This window comes from Lissotriton helveticus (genome assembly GCF_964261635.1).
Source record: "Lissotriton helveticus chromosome 1_1 unlocalized genomic scaffold, aLisHel1.1 SUPER_1_unloc_1, whole genome shotgun sequence".
NCBI classification, from domain to species: domain Eukaryota; kingdom Metazoa; phylum Chordata; class Amphibia; order Caudata; family Salamandridae; genus Lissotriton; species Lissotriton helveticus.
Window position 1 is genome coordinate 5,104,887 of NW_027611648.1, and position 21,172 is coordinate 5,126,058.

At 47.1% G+C, this 21,172-nt stretch overlaps 1 protein-coding gene across 1 annotated transcript in view; it reads right to left on the reverse strand.

Annotated features, from left to right (window-relative positions):
- Positions 1-21,172, reverse strand: part of LOC144805433 (uncharacterized) — a 61,773-nt gene that overhangs the window by 27,493 nt on the left and 13,108 nt on the right. Inside the window, exons 2-3 of the mRNA XM_078671990.1 lie at positions 18,271-18,335; positions 7,419-7,483 (exon numbers count right to left, since the gene is read on the reverse strand). The gene's annotated coding sequence lies outside the window, so the exon portion shown is untranslated. The remainder of the gene's footprint in view (positions 1-7,418; positions 7,484-18,270; positions 18,336-21,172) is intronic.

The window sequence follows — 21,172 nt, forward strand, 5'->3', positions numbered from 1 at the left end:
TACTCAGACATGAGTCCCTTTCTCACTGCTCCATCAGGATTCAAGCAAGCCGGGCCGAAGAGGCTGAAATGCCAGAAACCGGTCCCCGGTAGCTTGTCTCCTTTCTGGTGAAGAATTGGCTTGGTAGTTTGGTCTGCCCTGTTCCCATGATGCACTGGGCCAGGGACAGACTAATTTGCATATAGCCAGGTTCTGAGCTGGGATGGGGCAGTGAGATAAATAACGGTGATGGATCAAGCCCTGATCTTTGGACTGGGTAAGAGTGGTCTGCTTAATTCAGACACTCTGTTCATCACCACCCCCTTTTCTGTATCGTTTTTGGCCACTATAGGTGTGGCAGGGTATACTCAGACATGAGTCCCTTTCTCACTGCTCCATCAGGATTCAAGCAAGCCGGGCCGAAGAGGCTGAAATGCCAGAAACCGGTCCCCGGTAGCTTGTCTCCTTTCTGGTGAAGAATTGGCTTGGTAGTTTGGTCTGCCCTGTTCCCATGATGCACTGGGCCAGGGACAGACTAATTTGCATATAGCCAGGTTCTGAGCTGGGATGGGGTAGTGAGATAAATAACGGTGATGGATCAAGCCCTGATCTTTGGACTGGGTAAGAGTGGTCTGCTTAATTCAGACACTCTGTTCATCACCACCCCCTTTTCTGTATCGTTTTTGGCCACTATAGGTGTGGCAGGGTATACTCAGTCATGAGTCCCTTTCTCACTGCTCCATCAGGATTCAAGCAAGCCGGGCCGAAGAGGCTGAAATGCCAGAAACCGGTCCCCGGTAGCTTGTCTCCTTTCTGGTGAAGAATTGGCTTGGTAGTTTGGTCTGCCCTGTTCCCATGATGCACTGGGCCAGGGACAGACTAATTTGCATATAGCCAGGTTCTGAGCTGGGATGGGGCAGTGAGATAAATAACGGTGATGGATCAAGCCCTGATCTTTGGACTGGGTAAGAGTGGTCTGCTTAATTCAGACACTCTGTTCATCACCACCCCCTTTTCTGTATCGTTTTTGGCCACTATAGGTGTGGCAGGGTATACTCAGACATGAGTCCCTTTCTCACTGCTCCATCAGGATTCAAGCAAGCCGGGCCGAAGAGGCTGAAATGCCAGAAACCGGTCCCCGGTAGCTTGTCTCCTTTCTGGTGAAGAATTGGCTTGGTAGTTTGGTCTGCCCTGTTCCCATGATGCTCTGGGCCAGGGACAGACTAATTTGCATATAGCCAGGTTCTGAGCTGGGATGGGGCAGTGAGATAAATAACGGTGATGGATCAAGCCCTGATCTTTGGACTGGGTAAGAGTGGTCTGCTTAATTCAGACACTCTGTTCATCACCACCCCCTTTTCTGTATCGATCTTTCTTTCAGGCAGGACTTCCGTCAGCTGCGCGTTGTGCAGATCTTCCTTCCAGGCAGGACTTCCGTCAGCTGCGCGTTGTGTAGATCTTCCTTCCAGGCAGGGGCTTCTGTCAGCTGCGCCTTGTGCAGATCTTTCTTTCAGGCAGGACTTCTGTCAGCTGCGCCTTGTGCAGATCTTCCTTCCAGGCAGGACTTCTGTCAGCTGTGCCTTGTGCAGATCTTCCTTTGATGCAGGGGCTTCTGTCAACTGTGCTCTGTGCAGATCTTCCTTCCAGACAGAGGCTTCTGTCAGTGGTGCCTCGTGCAGATCTTCCTTCCAGACAGAGGCTTCTGTCAGTGGTGCCTCGTGCAGATCTTCCTTCCAGGCAGGGCTTCTGTCAGCTGCGTCTTGTGCAGATCTTCATTCCAGGCAGGACTTCTGTCAGTCGTGCCTTGTACAGATCTTCCTTCCAGGCAGGACTTCTGTCAGCAGCACCTTGTGGAATTGTTTGATTTCCCTGTATTACACAAGCATGTAGTTTTGGGATGTATCTGGCTCCCCTGCCGCCACACGGAAATGGTGGATTGTTATGACTTTTGTTTTATGTGTTGTTAGCGTTTGACACCATTTCTTTTCTTTGTCTCTGTTACTAGTAGCTGATACTTCACCAGGGAGCGTGTGAAGGTCGCATGGGTTGCTGGACCCTAATTAGGTTTATATTTTGCCTTTACATTATCTTTTAAATTTGCTAATATTGTGCTGAGTAGTACTTTAGTTTCGTACATGCCTCTCCGGCAACCCCCGGAGGTTGTGCTACAAAGACAGATCTAGGGTGCACCGAAGTTGTGCCTAAGGCAAGCTTCTGTTGGTTTCACCCCCCATCCGGCTGTTCATATCCGCTACTCATGGGATGAGCTGCTCGCTTTTAAACCTTTAGGTAAGACTTGTTTAGACCCTACTTTGATTCCGTCTAATACTATCAGCAAGAATAGTTGCCTAGATTGTAAGCTCACTCTGAGAACCTACAGAATTGTCAAACTTAGCTCTCCTACACCGCATGTCTTTAGGTTGCCCACTCCTCAGATGGAAATCAGAGGCATGTTTATTAATGCATGGTCTCTAACAGAGAGTGCATCCTATTTTGCGGACTTTCTAGAATCTTGTGCACTGGATTTTGCTTTCATCACTGAGACCTGAGCAGATGCTTCATCCGACCCAGATCTAATTGTTGCAACACCCCCGGTTTTTCCAATTTCAGGCTTGATCATTTGGGGAAAGGGGCAGTGGGTTAACAATCATTTACAGGGACAACCTCAATGCCTCCTTTGAGACATTACCGGCCGCCTCTGATTATGAAGCACGTGCATATAAAATTCCTCTTTCTAATCGTTACTCCTTAAATGGTGTACTTATTTACTGCCCCCCAAAAGCTAGGACAGCCTTCTTAAATAGTAACAATCAGCTCTAGGACATTAAATCAAATTCCCTCGATTTCACTCTACTCGGTGACTTCAATTTCCATCTTGAAAATTCTGGGGATAAAGATAGGATTTATCTCTCAGACCCTGGGGCAAGTCTCGGTCTCACCCCGTTAGTGACGGCTCCGACACACTCAGCCGGCCACTTAGTAGATGGTATTTTCTCAGACAATCCCTCTCTTCAAGTCACTACTGCTCGTCCACTTCTCTGGTCAGACCATCGTGCAGTTATGCTTCAACCGAATTTGGAAGCGGATGTTTTCAGTGTTCATCCGCAGCTGCTGAGGTCCTGATGCCGCTCCTGGGATAAATTGACCCCTGAACTATTGATGGCACAGCTCACTCAATCTTTGCCTGAGATTACTGCAGATTTAGATGCAGCCACGGATGTATATCATCAGTGGATTGATTCCAGTCTCCATTCGTTTGCTCCATTTAAAAATCAGAAAAATAAAAGACTTTTTCTCTCCGAACCTTGGTTTGACGAGAACCTTAGAGCTCACAAACAAGCTGCAGAAGGCTAGAAAGGAAACGGCGCATCCACTATGATCCCTGTGATGAGATCCCTACAAGCAGGCCATTCGGGCAGACCAGGCAGGACTTCTGTCAGCTGTGCCTTGTGCAGATCTTCCTTCCAGGCAGGACTTCTGTCAGCAGTGCCTTGTGCAGATCTTCCTTCCAGGCAGGACTTCTGTCAGCTGCGCCTTGTGCGGATCTTCCTTCCAGGCTGGACTTCTGTCAGCTGTGCCTTGTGCGGATCTTCCTTCCAGGCTGGACTTCTGTCAGCTGCGCCTTGTGCGGATCTTCCTTCCAGGCTGGATTTCTGTCAGCTGTGCCTTGTGCGGATCTTCCTTCCAGGCTGGACTTCTGTCAGCTGTGCCTTGTGCGGATCTTCCTTCCAGGCTGGACTTCTGTCAGCTGCGCCTTGTGCGGATCTTCCTTCCAGGCTGGACTTCTGTCAGCTGCGCCTTGTGCGTATCTTCCTTCCAGGCTGGACTTCTGTCAGCTGCGCCTTGTGCAGATCTTCCTTCCAGGCTGGACTTCTGTCAGCTGCGCCTTGTGCGGATCTTCCTTCCAGGCAGGACTTCTGTCAGCTGTGCCTTGAGCAGATCTTCCTTCCAGGCTGGACTTCTGTCAGCTGTGCCTTGTGCGGATCTTTCTTCCAGACAAGGGCTTCTTTCCTCAATGATCAGTTCAAAGGTCAGGAGAGGTAGAACTGGTCTAGAGCATCTTCTTTATTGCAGTTAAACTGGTCAAGCCACAGAGCTGGAGCTCTGAGATGAAGGAGAGTCTGGATATTCCAAGCTCCGTAGAACATGAATACAGTTCTACCGCACCCAGCACACACTACAAGACTCCAAGAGTCATCGCTACAAGTGCTGCTCCAAGGTTTAATTCAACCACTGTATCTGAACATCCCCTGACAAATGCCAACTAGAGAATAAACATCCTGCCTGCACCAGCAGAGCGCAGACAGCTTTTCAAAACCTCAAGGTACATGGACTTTCTCTATCTGTCATAAATGAAGATGTTAAACCTTGGCAACATCAATCCCCTTTGGACAAGGTCCTCCATGTTGCTATCAGAATGTAACTCCTCCTGCGCAGACACAAACCCCTTAGTCCGTATTGCATGAAGCTGGGTGATTCTCACCCAAAAGAAGGCCCTTCACAAATTGCTGACATTTTCTTACACCCCCTGGACAGCCGTGGCAACACACAGACCACCCACACCCTCTCAGGGATCACCCGTCCATCTGCCAGGATCAAGACTCAGATCTTTCAACCTTCTCTGTTACTGTCCTTGGAACGGCCCATCTCTGAGATTCATGGAAGCGCCACACTCAGTGAGCTCAGAGTTGCCTTTCAAAACCATCTCATGAGAGTGGAAGAAAAGAACTTTCCCAGGAGTGTTGTTGATGCGTTGCCAGGAGTGTTCCCGGCAGGTACATTCCTGGTGCAGTTGGGTGAGTAGTGAATAAATCTTACCCTTAGACCACCGATGACACGAAAGTTTGAATACCACATAGACATTGCCCTTTGGGGGGTGGGGTTACACAACACCCACTCTCATGGACTATTCACCAGAATGTAATGTGGCCAAATAATAACCTTTGGAAAAAGTAGTTCTGCGTTCATCAGACTTAAACTGTTTAGTAGTAGACAAATCCTACTCTGTCTGTGCCTCTGTCCCCTGATCTGACATTGTGTGCACCTCAAAGGAGCCTGGATGGAAGAAATAAACAGCAAAGGAACGTTCCCAGCACAAACCACCAGCATGGATTTCAATCACTCGTTCAGAGCTGCTTAACTGCAGGTCTACGCACTGCATATCAGCATCTCTAAAGGCCAACACTGTCGAAGCAAAGGGAGGGGGAGAGCCCTATGATCCTCTAGAGCCTAGGCCGCTCACTAGAAAACAACGACGAAGTACAGGACTCTAACAGAATAAACCGATCCAACTCAAATATGAGGTCAACGTATTATTTATCGCCTTAATGGTGCAAAAGTCACTCTGGAATGGAATCAATACTATTCGAATAATCAATGTTTGATTTATAATAGAGGCATTGCTGTGCTGCAATAAAAGAAATCAGCAGCAACAATAGCTATTCTCACAACAAAGTGTACTTATTTCAAGTTTGGTTTGCATATTTTACAACAAAGGTATAAAGCGACAACTGATAGACAACATTATAAAGCTTACCAACTTGCCTTATAAAGGTTACTGGTATTTTTAGAACAACACAAAGGTTAAGGAGAAGCAGAAGTATAAAGGTAGACAGTGTATCCGCAAAGGCGGACAATAACCCCTTATTAATAGTGACCACATAACAACAGTCTCCAGGTAGGAGTGCCTAATTACAAAAGACCTGCAAATACGGTGAACGACTACAGCGCATCAAACTGTGACTGTGACATTAAGCTATCGAAACATTTGAATTCTGCATTTGCTCTTCTCGTTAGGTCTTGATCCTGAAAGATATAGGCTGATGGGTTTCGGGCTTGTGCTTTATACACGCTTCAGGACTTCGCGGAATAAATGTCACCCAAACATCGCACCATTTGAGGAGGCCATTGGGGTGAGAGTTGGCCGCGTAAAATGGAGCGCCATGATAAAAGAACTGTTTGAAGAAGCACTGGGGTTACCAGCTTCCCAAAAGGGCATGTCCTCTGTTTCGATAGCTGTCCAGAGGGCCAGAGATCTGGGTGGGACCACAAATGTAAGCAATGGCCCGGAGCCGCCATGGCTAACTTGTAACTCCTGGGTCAGTTTGCTTGTGTGGTTGCGGCAAAGAATTGTAGTATGCTGATATGGTTGGGTTGGGTTGCGAACACGATCCACAAACTGGCATGTGGACACTCACTTCGGGATCCTTGCTGCCTGGCAGCTCCTGCCACCCAACGAGCAGGTCTTTTATAGCTGAGATGTGTGCGCCCTGCCAGGCTGTTCCAGTTGTGCTGGCATCACCGAGCTGCACTAGATGAGTGCAGACAATGGAGCAGACCACCCGAGGGAGCAACAAACCTGGAGGTTCATGGTGACAAAGAGTAATTCTTTTTAAGATTACTGTGAGGGTGTTACCAGTACTTCTTTAATGCAGTATTTTCATGGAAACCTTAAAAAAAGGTTAACACTTGCTACAGTATGATTGCGGGTACTAAAAAAGTAACATCTGATAGCACAGTAAGAAATATCACGTTCTCTCTTTTTGCAAATTATGCTCGACTGATCTTATACTCTGTACAGCACATCCTATAATTTGTGTAGCCTATTTTATATTTTGTTTAATTCTTTCTTTAAACTATTGGCTTTCCTATTCAAATTTGCTGTCTCTCACAGGCAGAGACGTCCTAGCACTGTAAAAATATACAAGTCACTATTCCCTAGTGCACCAACCAAGATTCAAATTAGCAACCCTCCAGTTTGAGATGAAGACATCAGAAATTATACCACTAAGCCCAGTGCCCCAGGCAATCTGAATGGCGTCTGAGTTGAGCCCATTTACGTAAACGCAGGCCATAGGCTGGGTGCTCAGCAGCTTCATACGTGATCTCAAACTCCCTGACATACCAAGCAGCCTAAAGCCGCCTAAACATCTCGATCATAAAAGGCTACTCCAGGGAGTCAAACGCCTTATCGGCATCAGCTGACTTCATGTTTGGGTTTACGTAATGCAGCACTGCGAATACTGCGAATACCGTCCGTAGATGAACCGCTGTGGATTTATGTGGGATAAATCGCAGCTCTACAGGGGAGACTATTTTCTCTAGTAGGAGGGATAGCCGAGTCGCATCACCTCAGGCAGGAATTTATTATCATTGTTGTGCAGTGACAGAGGGCCGTGCTGCAAGTTGCTGGTCTAGTCCTGAGCTCCTGGACACAGGCGTGAGGTATAGACCAGCTGTGAAGTGCGCCGGTTGATTTTAGAACCGAGGCACTTCACCAACGGATTTTCAGAGATTAGTCACGTTCTTTCTGTAGTCTAGCTAGATAGAAATAGTGCAATTTTCTGCCAGGCTTAGGCGCAGGTTAGAGCACTTCGGTGCGTCAGTTAATTTAAAGTAAATAGGAAAAAAGAAATATAAAGAGAAGAATTAATACTTACCCATTGAATACTTCAGTTCCTGATTTCTTCGTTGCTTGGTTGACAGCGGAGGCTCCAGAAAGTTTCTAAGGGAGAAGTAAGAAGAATTCAGAAGATAAGAAAGTAAGGCAGAGAGTGAACGAACAAATGAGTGAAAAAGGATAAATGAACCCACAGAGTTAAAGAGTGCTAAAATGTTGTTTATAATGCAGGTTACCAAAGAAAAAAACAGTTATATCGGAGAATAGATGAGGAGCAAAACCCATAGGCACTCTGGGTAAGGAAAGAGAGAGAGAGAGAGAGAGAGAGAGAGAGAGAGAGAGAGAGAGAGAGGGTTAGAAAGTGGAGAAGGAATTGAAGGAAATTAGTAATGGTGTGCTTTTATGTTACTGCGATTTCCACTCATGTTTGAAGAGAGAGAGGGAATAAGAAAGGCATAAAATGGAGTACGGAAGAAAGGAAGAAACAGAGTGGAAGAGCCAGAAGGTCAGGCAGTCTCTTCTCTGTCCTATTCCCCTTTCCTCCGGCTGGGTTCGCACGACAACTAATTAACTGTTCAGTTGGTGGCTGGGCTGTGGGAAAACCAATGGTGGAATTTGGAAACTCTCATCATTCTGCTCCTGGGACTGTTGGCACTGTGAGTAACCACGACCCTTGACAGAGTGAAGTGCCCACGTCAATACTCACCCGAGCAGAATGGCTAAAGGGTTCAATTAAAATAATGTAGGAAATATTCTTAAGGAGATTCAACAAGAGTTCATAGGAGTCAGGGAGAAAAATTAGGTAATCAAATTTGAAATGAAGGCCCAAATTTTCTTAACTCAGTGCTCGTTGTACTTCTTGTGGCGGCCCACTGTGTTCCCAGATGCACAATCTTGTATAGCTTTCATCTTGTTGTAGCTCAATGGAGACGCAGCTTCGTGGTCAATGCCCCTGGTCACCCAAGACTCACCAATTTTATATAACTTTGAGGAATTCAAGAAAGAGTTGTTGCCAATTTTTCATCGTCGGAAGGAGGCACAGGCTACGGATAATGAATTACTGGAGTTGAGGCAAGGGAATCGAGAGCTTGTCACTTACCTGGCCCAATTTAACAAACTTGTTGTCGAAACTGAATGGCTGGAGGCCAAAAGGGCAACCTTGTTCTATCGGTGTTTGAAAGATGACTTAAAGGATGCTTTGTCACAGATCCCAAATTGCCCTACAGAAGTTTCAGCTTTGATTGATCTCGTTTTAGAGATAGACTATCGACAAACGGAAAGAGGGGGTGAAAGATTACGTGAATTTTGGCCCAGTGTACCACACTTAGACCGGGTCAGAGCAGAGGTTGTAAAATCTGGTGATAATTAACATGGAGTCGAACCTATGCAAATTGGAACTATTAGAGGCCCCCTTTCCAAAGAAGAGAAAGAAAAGCATTGACAGAATAATCTATGGCTTTATTGTGGTATCAGTGGACATTTTGTAAAAAAGGAATGTCCCAAGAAGCCAAAAACCTTCAAGAAGGAAAACTCTCTGCACCACCAGTAGAAGGAGTTGGGCTGGTGGTTGCTAACAAGGATACAACTCCAATTTCTCATCAAGTGGCCAATACTCTACAATCTTCCGATCCGCACCTCATTCTGACGATGACCCTAAGATCTTGAGACAGAGTTCTTTCAGGAGTGGCCGTGATGCTGGACTCCGGTGCTACAGGGAACTTTTGTCACCTCAAATATGCCTCGAAAATTGGTCTGAGGCATTACCTAAAAATAGAATTAAGGCAGTTAGTGCTGTTGAGGGTATGAGGGTACAAATGCATCTTCTGGCCCAATAACCAGTCACGCACAAGTTGTGGAACTTGTCTCTGTCGAAGGTAAAAAGGAATAGATTCAATTTACCTTGATCTATGCTCCGCAGTTTGGAATCATCCTGGATTTGCCTTGGTTAACTGAACACAACCCAACAATTAACTGGAGTGAACAAACCGTGAAGTTTAACTCAAGTTATTGTTAGAAGAATTGCTTCGGAGAAAAGCAGAAAGAGTAAGATGGAAATCCAGCAGCTTTATTATGCGAGCAAAAGATGATGGTGTGTGAGGTGCAAACTGTGAGTCTTCCGGTAGAATATCAAGAGTTTGCTGAAGTTTTCAGTGAATTGGAATCAAAGAAGTTGCCCTCACATCGGTCGTATGACTGCAAAATTCGATTTGGAACCTTGATCTAACCTTCCTTGCAGCCAAATGTATGCGCTTACTGAAGCTGAAAACCAGCATCTTAAAGATTGCATTCAGAAATACTTAGAAAACGGGTTCATACGACAATCACAGTCCCCCGTTTCTTCACTATTATTTTTCGTTCCGAAACGTGATGGAGATCTGAAAACGTGTATGGATTATTGTGCCTTGAACAAGATTACAATAAAGAATCGTTATGCTCTTCCCCTGATTTCAGTCCTTCTAGATCAACTAAAAGATGCCAAAATCTTCATGAAGTTAGATTTACAGGGGGTGTGCCATTTAATTTGAATGAGAAGTGGAGACGAATGGAAAACAGCATTCATAAACAAGCATTGGAAATGCAATAGGTCTCGCACCATTAGAGTTAGTGCTTTTAGAATTGTTTATGGGGTTTTTTTGTCAATGTTTAGCATTTTTGTTTCCTGTAGCCAATGCTAAAGTATTACAAATAAAAAAAGCCATAAACATTTCTAAAAGCTCTAACTGAAATGGTCTGAGAACTATTGCACTGTGTGAGGGTGAGTGAGGGTGAGGGTGAGTGAGGGTGAGTGAGGGTGAGGGGTTGAGGGTGAGTGAGAGTGAGGGTGAGTGAGGGTGAGTGAGGGTGAGTGAGGGGGAGTGAGGGTGAGTGAGGGTGAGGGGTTGAGGTTGAGGGTGAGGTGTTGAGGGTGAGTGAGGGTGAGGGTGGGTGAGGGTGAGGGTGAGTGAGGTGTTGAGGGTGAGGGTGAGTGAGGGTGAGGGGTTTTGGGTGAGTGAGGGGGAGTAGTTGAGGCTGAGTGAGGGTGAGTGAGAGTGAGGGTGAGTGAGGGGGTGAGGGGTTGAGGGTGAGTGAGTGAGGGTGAGGGGTTGAGGGTGAGTGAGGGTGAGGGGTTGAGGGTGAGTGAGGGTTTGAGGGTGAGGGGTTGAGGGTGAGTGAGGGTGAGGGGTTTTCAACATTCTACTCCATGGCACGAGAAACATCTCAAGAAAAATGTGGGTGGTTTTGGACAAGAGAGGCGGCATATGCCGCCCAAGACTTGCTTCAGCCTTCTAACATTCCACCTACGAAAACAGGATCGCAGAGCTGAATCTAAAATCTGTTTTCTAACCAGAACATTCTGCTGCGTTCATACTCGCTGCTTTGAAGAAAAAAAAGGCCTTTTAGGAGTTCAAATTTTCATGGCTCCAGCCTTCCTGAAGCCGGTGGCGTCCTTCTTTCATTTGACTGACAGGCGTTATGAAAATGAAATTCGGAAGTCACTGGAGTAAGTAAGTGGGCTGAAACGTAAGAAGCAGTGTTCGCCTAAGAGGCGCTCTGTTACTGTGGCGCGGGCAACTGCTGAAACGTAAGCTTGCAAGAGCGCGGTACGGAAAGTAAAATAAACTGTTGACACTTGACTGGCAGCAGGGTTTACAGTCTACTGGCAGTTGTATAAAACTGGATGAGCAGTGAGTGACCATCAACAACCAACTATTCGGATAACTCCAGACATCACAATGCACCAAATTCCCTTATAGAGACTGTCAACGAATTGTGCTCACAAAGTACAAGGCTAATGACCCCATGACTGAATGCCAAGGGTCACAACCAAAAAATGTATATTCTACTCACTCTGTAATTAGTCTTCACATAATAGGATGTTCTCAGATGGAGACAGTCTGCAAAACCTAAGAATTAGACACAGTAGCAATCAATTCGAGAGCGGTGACCGTGCACTTCTGAATGGAGCGGCCTATCTCTTCCTCAAAAAAGCAGCACTATAACAATAATAAACCATGACAGGGTAATCACATTAAACACTTCACAAGAAATGACACAGATACTTTAACTTATGTTTCTAACGGCCGGAACCCGAAAGCGAATTAAATAAATTACAAATGGAGGAAGGCCACGTGCTCCGGCTGATTCAATTACAGGCCGAGCAGTAATTAAAACAATACTAATCGTAAATGCGCACTCTCTATGCGAATATCCTTGTCCTGCTCTTCCTAAGAAAAGCAACGCTGTCTGGGGTTCGGACAAAAAGATATCCGCGACACACAAGAGTTTGGAATTGAAAATTGCGCGCGCAAGTGTTGAGGAGTGATAAATAAAAATGGTGCCGCATTCAATGTGATTAATGCTGGAAGAGGGGAATCAGAGCTCTGGGATCTCGGCTGTAGTTTTTCCAGCTGGGTTTCTCCTCATGACGGGCTGAAACAATATTTCATTTAGTGAAAACTTCCTGGTGCATATTCCGTCATTTAAGGGGCTCTATTAATCATTACCGCATTCCCTCGAGAAGGCTAAAGCTGATCCGAGGGCTTAATTTCGAAAAAAGTGATTTTTTAGTACTTCATCTTGGACAGTGTTATCACTGGCCGCACATGAAAGCAGGCGGCCGATTGGGAAACTCTACAGCTAATTCCTTGGGTTGGTATCGGGAGGTTATGTAAAGTTCATCGTGGCAAACTGCCTGAAGTTGTAGTCGATGTTAAACTCAACAAATCTATATTTTATAGGACGCTAACACTTTAAATCCTTTGGATAAATGAATCTCGTGTCCAATCATGAAATTCATACTGCTCAAAAGATGTTAGAGAAACATAAGGTGACGTAATAGCATTCAGATGGTGTCTGTAACATCCTGCAACGCATTACAGAAACCCACTAGGTTTGCCGCCAATGAGAGCGGTTTGCTTAAATGTTTACAATGCATGCATCGCAACCGAACTGCGAAACTGACTTTAAAGCCAAATTTACAGACATACAATAAAATGACGATTTTATTGAATCGTGGAAAATGATAAACACAGGAACATTACAATAGCCATTACAAAAGCAGAATGTAGTAAAGTTAACAAGACGGACGGACGGAAGAGAGGGGAGGGGGGAGGAGAAATGCGACACGGAGGAAAGGGGAGGGGGCGGAGCGGGTTAAATTATACAAACCAAAAACAAGCCTTTCACCGTAACACGGCGGGCAGGGGAGGGGGCGGGCAGGGGAGGGGGCGGAGAGGGGAGAGGTGCGACACGGCAGGATGTGACCGTTGCGGCGGTGTTACGCGGAAGGAAGTTAGACGGCGTTAGACGGAAGGAAGAGAGGGGAGGGGGAGGAGAAATGCGACACGGCGGGAGGGGGCGGAGCGGGTAAACAAAGACGGACGTGCACGCGCACGCGCTTTTAAGGTCAATGCGCATGCGCATAAGCTCAATGCGCATGCGCATTGACCTTAAAAGTCACGGGCACTGCAAGGAATCGCCACGATTCCTTGCAGTGTAGATAAAGAGTAGATGAGCCCCTATAGTCTCGCTTGCTCGATGCGCATGCGCATCGACAGGCGAGACCTAAAAAGTATGGTTTATATGAGTACCAAGTGATGCCCTACAGTTTGAGCAACGCTCCTGCAGCGTTCCAGTACTTAATTAATTATGTCCTGAAGGAGTTCATTGATCAATGCACGATTGTTTACATCGAAAACATTTTCATTTATTTCTCATCAGAAGAAGATCAGCAACAGGTCAAAAGAGTATTGCATTGCCTGAAGGAAAGCGAGCTTTACGTAAAACTTAAAAAGTGCGCTTTTGGAGTGAAACCTGTGGATTTCTTGGGATTTGTAATTGCTCCAGAAGGTCTTACCATGGATGCTAAAATGAATAAGGCATCCTTAAATCGGCCTCCTCCAACCTCTGTGAATGAAATTCAGAGGTTAATCGGGTTTGGAAATTTCTATCGCAGATTCATTCAAGAATTTTCCCTGACGGTACCTCCAATTACTAAATTGCTACAGAAAGGAGTACCTTTTTAATGGTCTGCCGAGGCAGAAGATGCTTTCCAGTTCCTGAAGAAGAGTTTTGTCCACTGCGCCAATTCTGCTGCATGCGGATCCTACGCAACCGTTTTACCTGGAGACTGATCCTTCTAAACAGGCCATCGGAGAGGTACTTTCACAGAGACATTATGAGACCGAACAGTTGCATCCGGTGGCATATTACTCTAGAGAATTGCAACCAGCGGAAATAACTGATACTATTTCGGATAAAGAACTCCTCACTTTCAAAGATGCCTTCCAAGAATGGCGACATTACCTTCTCAGAGCAAAACGTGGTGACGGTATTCACCAATCACTGGAATCTTCAGTTTCTGAAGTGTACCAGAATGCTCACACCATGCCAACTTAGGGGGTCCCTGAGTTTGGCCAATTATGACTTTGTAATAATTATCGGCTGGGAAGAAATAATGGGAAGGTAGATGCCTTGTCTCGCATTGACACAGATGGAAGAAAGAGTCCCATTAGAGATTGTTGGACTTAGCCCTTTATGCAGGGTCATCCATGAACTTTTTGCCTTCCTCCTGTATTTTGTCTGACCTGTTTTTATTGGTTTAATGACTCTGGGCACTTTACCACTGCTGATTAGTGCTAAAGTGCATATGCTCTCCCTATTATAAATTAATGTATTAATCAGTGGTTCCATGTTTGGCTATTTGGTGTATTTATCAGACCCTAGTCTAGTGTACTAAGTGTGCCCAGGGCGTGTAATTCCAAATGCTGCTGTTGGGCTTGCAGCACTGGTTGTGCCACCCACAGAAGCGGCCTTGTAAAATGTGTATAAGGTCTGCCATTGCAGAGCCTGTGTGCAGTGTGGTACTCTCATGTTGACTGGGAAAGTGCACCCACTTGCCAGTCCCTAAACCTTCCCCTTTCTTCATATCAGACAGCCCTAGGGTAGGCAGGGTGCATTGTCAGTATAAGGTAGGACAAGCCCTGATGTGTGTGGCATGTCCTAATAGTGAATTACAGCCATTTTCGTTTTATCACTATTGCAAGGCTACCTGTTTTCCATAGGCCAGAATGGGCTGTTAGAATTGTTACATTTTATAATCCTAACTGACTCAGAGAACATGGTAGAAATTCGAGTTTAGTATGCCTGAACTCAGAATAATAAAAATACATCTTTTGTGAAGTTGGTTTTAATCTTCTGTGCTTGCAAATACCACTTTTAGAAAGTAGGTATTTGCTTGCCTAACGTTTCAAGCCTGCCTCTCCTAGGTTGTGTATTCCTTTGTCTGATTTTGTGAGTGACAGTGCTGGGGGATTCTGAGAGACAGGATGAGTAACCGAGTGGTGAATAGAGAGATCTGCATCTAGATGGGAGGGAGGAATTGCACCTCAACTCTGAATAGGGCGGTGCCTGCCTTCCACAATGCTGACTCCACCTCCTGGGAAGCGGCTGATGTCCCTGCCCTGCACACTGAAAGAAGAGTAGGAGTCCTGTAAACAAAGTGCTCCAGGACTGTACTTGCCTTCCACAATGCTGGCTCCCCTTCCTGTGGGGCGTCTGATGTGCATGCCCTGTACTGTGAAAGGAAAGGAGAAGTCTGGTAAACAGAGTGCTTCAGAACTGGTTTGGACTGGGCAGAGACCTCTCTCCCCTCAGAGAACAAAGGATTTTGGGGTATAAATATTGAGACCCTGATCCCATGAAATTAGATCACTTTGGACTACAAAAAAAACTTTTACTGAGGAGAGGAACCTGAAGAAACTGACAAGAGACTATTCCCAAGCTGAAGTGCTGCTTGGGGGATTGGCCTGCAGTGGTGGCCTTACTGCCAGAGGAAGGAGAAATAAACTCTGTGTACTTTGCTTTCAACTTGTGAAGGATCTCCAAGGGCTTGGAAAAGAGCTTGCCTCCTGCTGAAGTCTCAGGGACAACAGACTTCACCCCCAGCTCCCCAGAGTTCTTGTGGAAGTACCTGCTGCTGTTTTGGGCCTTCTGAGGAACTGCGTGTCGCAAGGAGCTGGAAGCAACTCTCAATGAGAAGAGGCGTGTCGCAGTCGCTGTGCCTGCCGTCGCAACTCCGAAGGAGGGTGTCAGCGCTGGAACTGTCGCACTGCACCGCATCGGAGAGAAGCGTGTGGCAACAAAGAGGAAGCGTGTCGCCGTCGCTGCTGCTACCGTCTCAACTCCGAAGGAGGGTGTCACCACTGTAGTTGTCGCTTTGAACCGCATCAGGAGAAGAATCTCGCAACAAGGTCGGAGCATGTCGCCGTCGCTGTGCCTGCCGTCGCAACTCCGAAAGAGGGTGTCGCCGCTGGAACTGTCATATTGCACCGCATCGACCAAGAGCACCTCGCATCCCCCGAGAAGCGTGCCACGGTTGGAGCTGCTGCCTGCGCATCTTGGATGTTGCCGCTGTACTTGTCGCATCGTCTGGAAGCTCCACGCATCGTGGGTGAAGAGCGTCACCGCTGGAGCTGCTGCCGTCGCTTCTTGGATGTTGCCGCTGTAGTCCACGCATCGAACCGAGATCTTCTCGCATCCCCAAGAAGCATGCCGCATCTGAAAGATCTTCATGTCTTTATTTCTTTGCACCTGAACTTTGCCGCATTTCCCATCGCTGCGACATTGCTTGTCGTGGAAGCGCAACGCAACCTAAGGTACATTGACGCAGAGTTTCACATCTAAGAACTGAACTGAACTAAGCTTAAATCTACCATCTTAAAGTAATCATAGTGTGTATTTTTTTGTTTATGTTCTTGTGGTAACACTATATAAAGTCTACTTTTTTTATATAAACCATGTGTGGTGTCCATTTGTAGTGTTGTCACTGGGTTACTGTATGTGGTCACAACTGCTTAACTTCCAATGCCTCAGAAATAAGCCTTTACTGCTTGTGCCAAGCTACCTAGAGGGTGATCAGGGGTTATTTTAGGAGTGTAATCCCCTTGTACTGACTAGAGGAGAGGGTCCCTCACAAGTACCTACCTGTGCCAACCAGAGACCCCCAGATCTAACAAAGATCAAAAGATAATTCTTGAAACTTAGATCGTTGGAGCCACTAGTGAGAAAACTGTCGTAGACAGGGTCAATGAAGCCTTAACTTCTGAAGAAATGCGGACCTGGGCAGAGAAGGAGTCAACTCAAGAAATTGTCGATGGATTACCGTTTCATTCCAAGGCCTTGTACTTACCAATCAAAGAACTTCAACAACAAGCATTGATCGACTGTCCTGACAGTCCATTGGCTTGTCACCCTGGAATCCATCACACAGAGGAGTTGTTAAGGAGACAGTTTTGGTGGCCAGGGTTGTCCAAAGATGTTTGAGTTTATGTGGAAGTCTGTGAGATTTGTGCAATGGGGAAGACAGATAAGTTGGCTCCTCGGGGTTTATTGAGACCTTTGCCTACCCCTCCATTTTCCTGGCACACTGTGACTATGGATTTGATTGTTGAATTGCCTTCTAGTCAGGGATTCAGTTCAGTATTAGTCATAGAAGAAGCCTTCTAAAAAATGGAGCATTGTGTTGCCCAGAAAGGGAAGTCAACTGCAAAACAAATAGCCACACAATTCAATCAAAGTGTTATTAAGATACATGGCATTCCAAAGGTATTGATCACAGATCTGGATCTCAATTTCTATCCTATTTTTGGAAGGCTTACACAAGGGGTTTGGGAATTGAGACACGTTATTCAATGAGTTTTCATCCACAAACAGATGGTCAAACTGAAAGGGCCAATCAAGAGTTAGAAAAGTATCTCATACTGTTTCTCTTGGATCAAGAGGGAGAGTGGCTTGATCTCCTTTGGACCGCAGAGTTTGCACATAATAATGCTAAGAATGCCTCTACTGTTTTTTCCCCTTTCTACTTGAATTATGGAAGGCATCCAAATTCTGTGGTTTCCTCTAAAGAAGTGTCGGTGCCTGCAGCACAAAACTTTGTACAACATCTTATCAAGGTACACAAGTCTGCCACCAAGAACTTAATGAAAGCTAAGGAACGCTACAAGCAAAGTGCAGATAAAAAAAGAAGACCTGAACTAGATTTGAGTACAGGGGACAGGGTTTGGTTAAGCACAAGAACCTAAAGCTTAAAGGAAATAGAAAGTTTCAAACCCGATTTATAGGTCCATTTCTTGTGGAGCAAGTAGTGAATCCAATGACTTTCAGACTAAAACTACCACCACATCTAAAAATACACCCAGTGTTTCATGTTTCTCACCTTAAAAAGGTTTCACCTCATCTGAAAGAATTGAGAAACTGAGAACCTATTTTAGTGGAAAGACGAGAAGAATTTGAAGTTAAAAGAATCCTAGTTTCAAAGCCCATTAGAGGGAAAATGTTCTATCTTGTAGACTCGAAGGGTTTTGGCCCAGAGGATAGGTTGTGGGTGGAACAATCATATGTTCATGCTCCCTGATTAACTAAGATTTTTCACTCGTAAACTCCTCACAAACCTCAGCCCGGAGGCTTAACCATGCGAGGGGGTACAGTCAGGGTTCAGGAAAAAGGAATCAAAGCTCTTCTTTGTCCCGTAGTATCTGCAATTGAACCGGCTTTGCAAAGATCACCCGCTCGCAAAAGGTCGCGGGTGATTATACTGCGGAACCGGGCATTCTCCCCTGTACTACCAACAGGGAGGACCGAGGTGGAAGTTGCCGGTTTAGTCCTGTTGTACTGGACACGGGCACGAGTTCTAGACAAGCTGTGAAGTGCGCCGGTTGATTTTAGAACCATACACTCATCAACGGATTTTCTGTAGCCTAGTTAGATAGAAAAAGTGCAGTTTCGTGCCAGGCTTAGGTGCAGGTTAGAGCGCTTCGGTGTGTCGGTTAGTTAGGTAATTTAGAACTAGAGAGAAATACCAATTTAAAGTAAATAGAAAAAAATATATAAGGAGAAGAATTAATACTTACCCATTGAATACTTCAGTTCCTGATTTCTTCGTAGCTTGGTTGACTGCGGAAGCTCCAGAAGGTTTCTAAGAGAGAAGTAAGAAGAATTCAGAAGATAAGAAAGTAAGGCAAAGAGGGAAAGAATGAAGGAGTGAAAAACAATAAATTAACTCACAGGGTGAAAGGATGCTAAAATGTTGTTTATAATGCAGGTTACCAAAGAATAAAATACTTATATTGTAGAATAGAAGAGGAGCAAAAGCCATAGGCACTCCGGGTAAGGAAATAAAGAGAGAGAGAAAGAAAGTGGAGAAGGAATTGAAGGAAATTAGTAATGGTGTGCTTTTCTTTCACAGCAATTTCCACTCATGCTTAAAGATGGAGAGGGAGTAAGAAAGGAATAAAACGGAGTAAGGCAGAAAAGAAGAAGTAGAGTGGAAGAGCCAGAAGGTAAACTTGTAAACTTGCAGATTTATATAGCGCAATTGCTGCCCGGAGGCGTCCAAGCGCTACGATAACCAGGACCTACTGTTGAGCAGAGGGAGGAAGAGCGGCAGTTAGTGGGGGGCTGTAAACAAAAAGGTCTTTAGTTGTTTACGAAACACGTTGAGGTTCGGGTTGGCTCTGAGATGGAGTGGCAGAGTATTCCAGATCTTGGAGGCATTGTATGCAAACGTCCTTCCGCCAGATCTGGATCTTTTTATTCTTGGTACCACTGCCAAGAAGGTCTGACCGGAACGGAGACTGCGGTTAGGGGTGTAATGAGTGACCAGATCTCGGGTGATGCTGGGGCCTGTGTCCCAGAAGGCTTGACGGGCTATGCATAGTGCTTTAAACAGAACTCTCTGCCGAACCGGTAGCCAATGAAGGCTAGCCAGTCCAGCCCTCACTGAGTGTCTACGGGGGATTTTGAGCAGTAGGCGCGCTGCGCAATTCTGCACAATCTGCAGCCTACGAAGGGTGTACTCTGGGGCGCCGAGGTAGAGTACATTATTGAAATCAAGGCGTGAGTGTATGAGACCTTGTATAGCCACCTGTTTTGCTTCCATAGGAAGGAGGGGGGATATTTTATTTAGCATCCTCATGATGCCGAAACAGGTAGCTGAAAGTTTTGTGGCTTGAACATTGAAGGACAGAGATCTGTCCAGCCACACTCCGAGGCTCTTAATGTTATTTTTGGGGGGTGGTGGGGGGCCTAGACAGGGGGGGGCACAGGGTGGGAGGAAGGCCACAATCAAAAAGGCCAAGGAGCATCAGCTCTGTTTTGTCCCCATTCAACTTAAGGGATGATGAAGACATCCAGGTCTTCACTTCCTCCAGGCATTCTCTAAGCCCTCCTGGCGGAGGTCGGTTTGCCTCCTGCGCCAGTGAGACCACCAGCTGCGTGTCGTTAGCATAGAAGGTCAGGCAGTCTCTTCTCTGTCTCATTACCCTTTCCCCCGGCTGGGTTCGCACGGCCACTAGTTAACTCTTCAGTTGGTGGCTGTGGGAAAACCAGGGGTGGAATTTGAAAAATCTCATCGTTCTGCTCCTAGGAGTGTCTACACTGTCAGCAAACACAACCCTTGACAACAGGCCTCAACTCCTCTGTACCCCCTGGACAGGCCTCACCTCCTCTGCAACCCCTGGACTGGCTTCACCTCCTCTGCACCCCTGGACAGGACTCACCTCCTCTGCACCCCTAGACAGGCCTCTCCTCCTCTGCACCCCTAGACAGGCCTCATCTCCTCTGCACCCCTTTGGACAGGACTCACCTCCTCTGCAACACCTTGGACAGGCTCACCTCCTCTGTACCCCTTGACAGGCCTCATCTCCTCTGCACCCCTAGACAGGCCTCATCTCCTCTGCACCCCTGGACAGGCCTCATCTCCTCTGCACCCCTGGACAGGCCTCTCCTCCTCTGCACCCCTAGACAGGCCTCATCTCCTCTGCACCCCTGGACAGGCCTCTCCTCCTCTGCACCCATGGACAGGCCTCGCATCCTATGCCCCCTGGACAGGCCTCACCTCTTCTGCATGCTTGGACAGGCCTCGCCTCCTCTGCCCCATGGACAGGTCTCACCTCCACTGCACCCCTGGACAGGCTTCTTGGTGAAGGATTCCCATTAAGGACAGAGGAGCCCAGAGTTCAATCCACCCCATCCAGCGCCTCTGACTCCGCCCTGAGTCTCGGCGCGCTATGCACAGGCCCCGAAGAAAGACACTGCTCCCCTGGACAGGCCTCTCCTCCTCTGCTGCACCCCTGGACAGGCCTCACCTCTTATGCACCCCTGGACAGGCCTCAGCTCCGCTAGACAGGTCTTTCCTTGCCTGACCCCCTAGACAGATCTCGCCTCCTCTGCACCCCTGGACAGGCCTAACCTCTCATGCAGCCCTGGGCAGGCCCCTCCTCCTCAGCACCCCTGGACAGGCCTCTGCTCCTCTGGACAAACCTCTCCTCGTCTGACCCACTGGACAGGCCTCTCCTCTTCTGCACCCTTAGACGGGCCTCTCCTCGTCTGACCCCCTGGACCGGCCTCTCCTCCTCTGCACCCTGGACAGGCCTCTCTTCCTCTGCTACCCTGGGCAGGCCTCAGCTGCTCTGTACCCAAGGACAGGTCTCACCTCATCTGCACCGCTGGACAGGTCTCTCCTCCTCTGCCCCCCTGGACAGGCATCCCCTCCTCTGCCCTCTGGACAGGCATCTCCTCCTCTGCACCCCTGGACAGGCCTCACCTCCTCTGCCCCCTGGACAGGCCTCACCTCCTCTGCACTCCTGGACAGGAATTCATCCTCTGCCCCATGGACAGGCCTCTACTCCTCTCCTCCTCTGGACAGGCCTCTCCTCCTCTGCACCCCTGGACAGGCCTCCCCTCCTCTGCACCCCTGGACAGGCCTCACCTCCTCTGCCCCCTGGACAGGCCTCTCCTCCTCTGCCCCCCTGG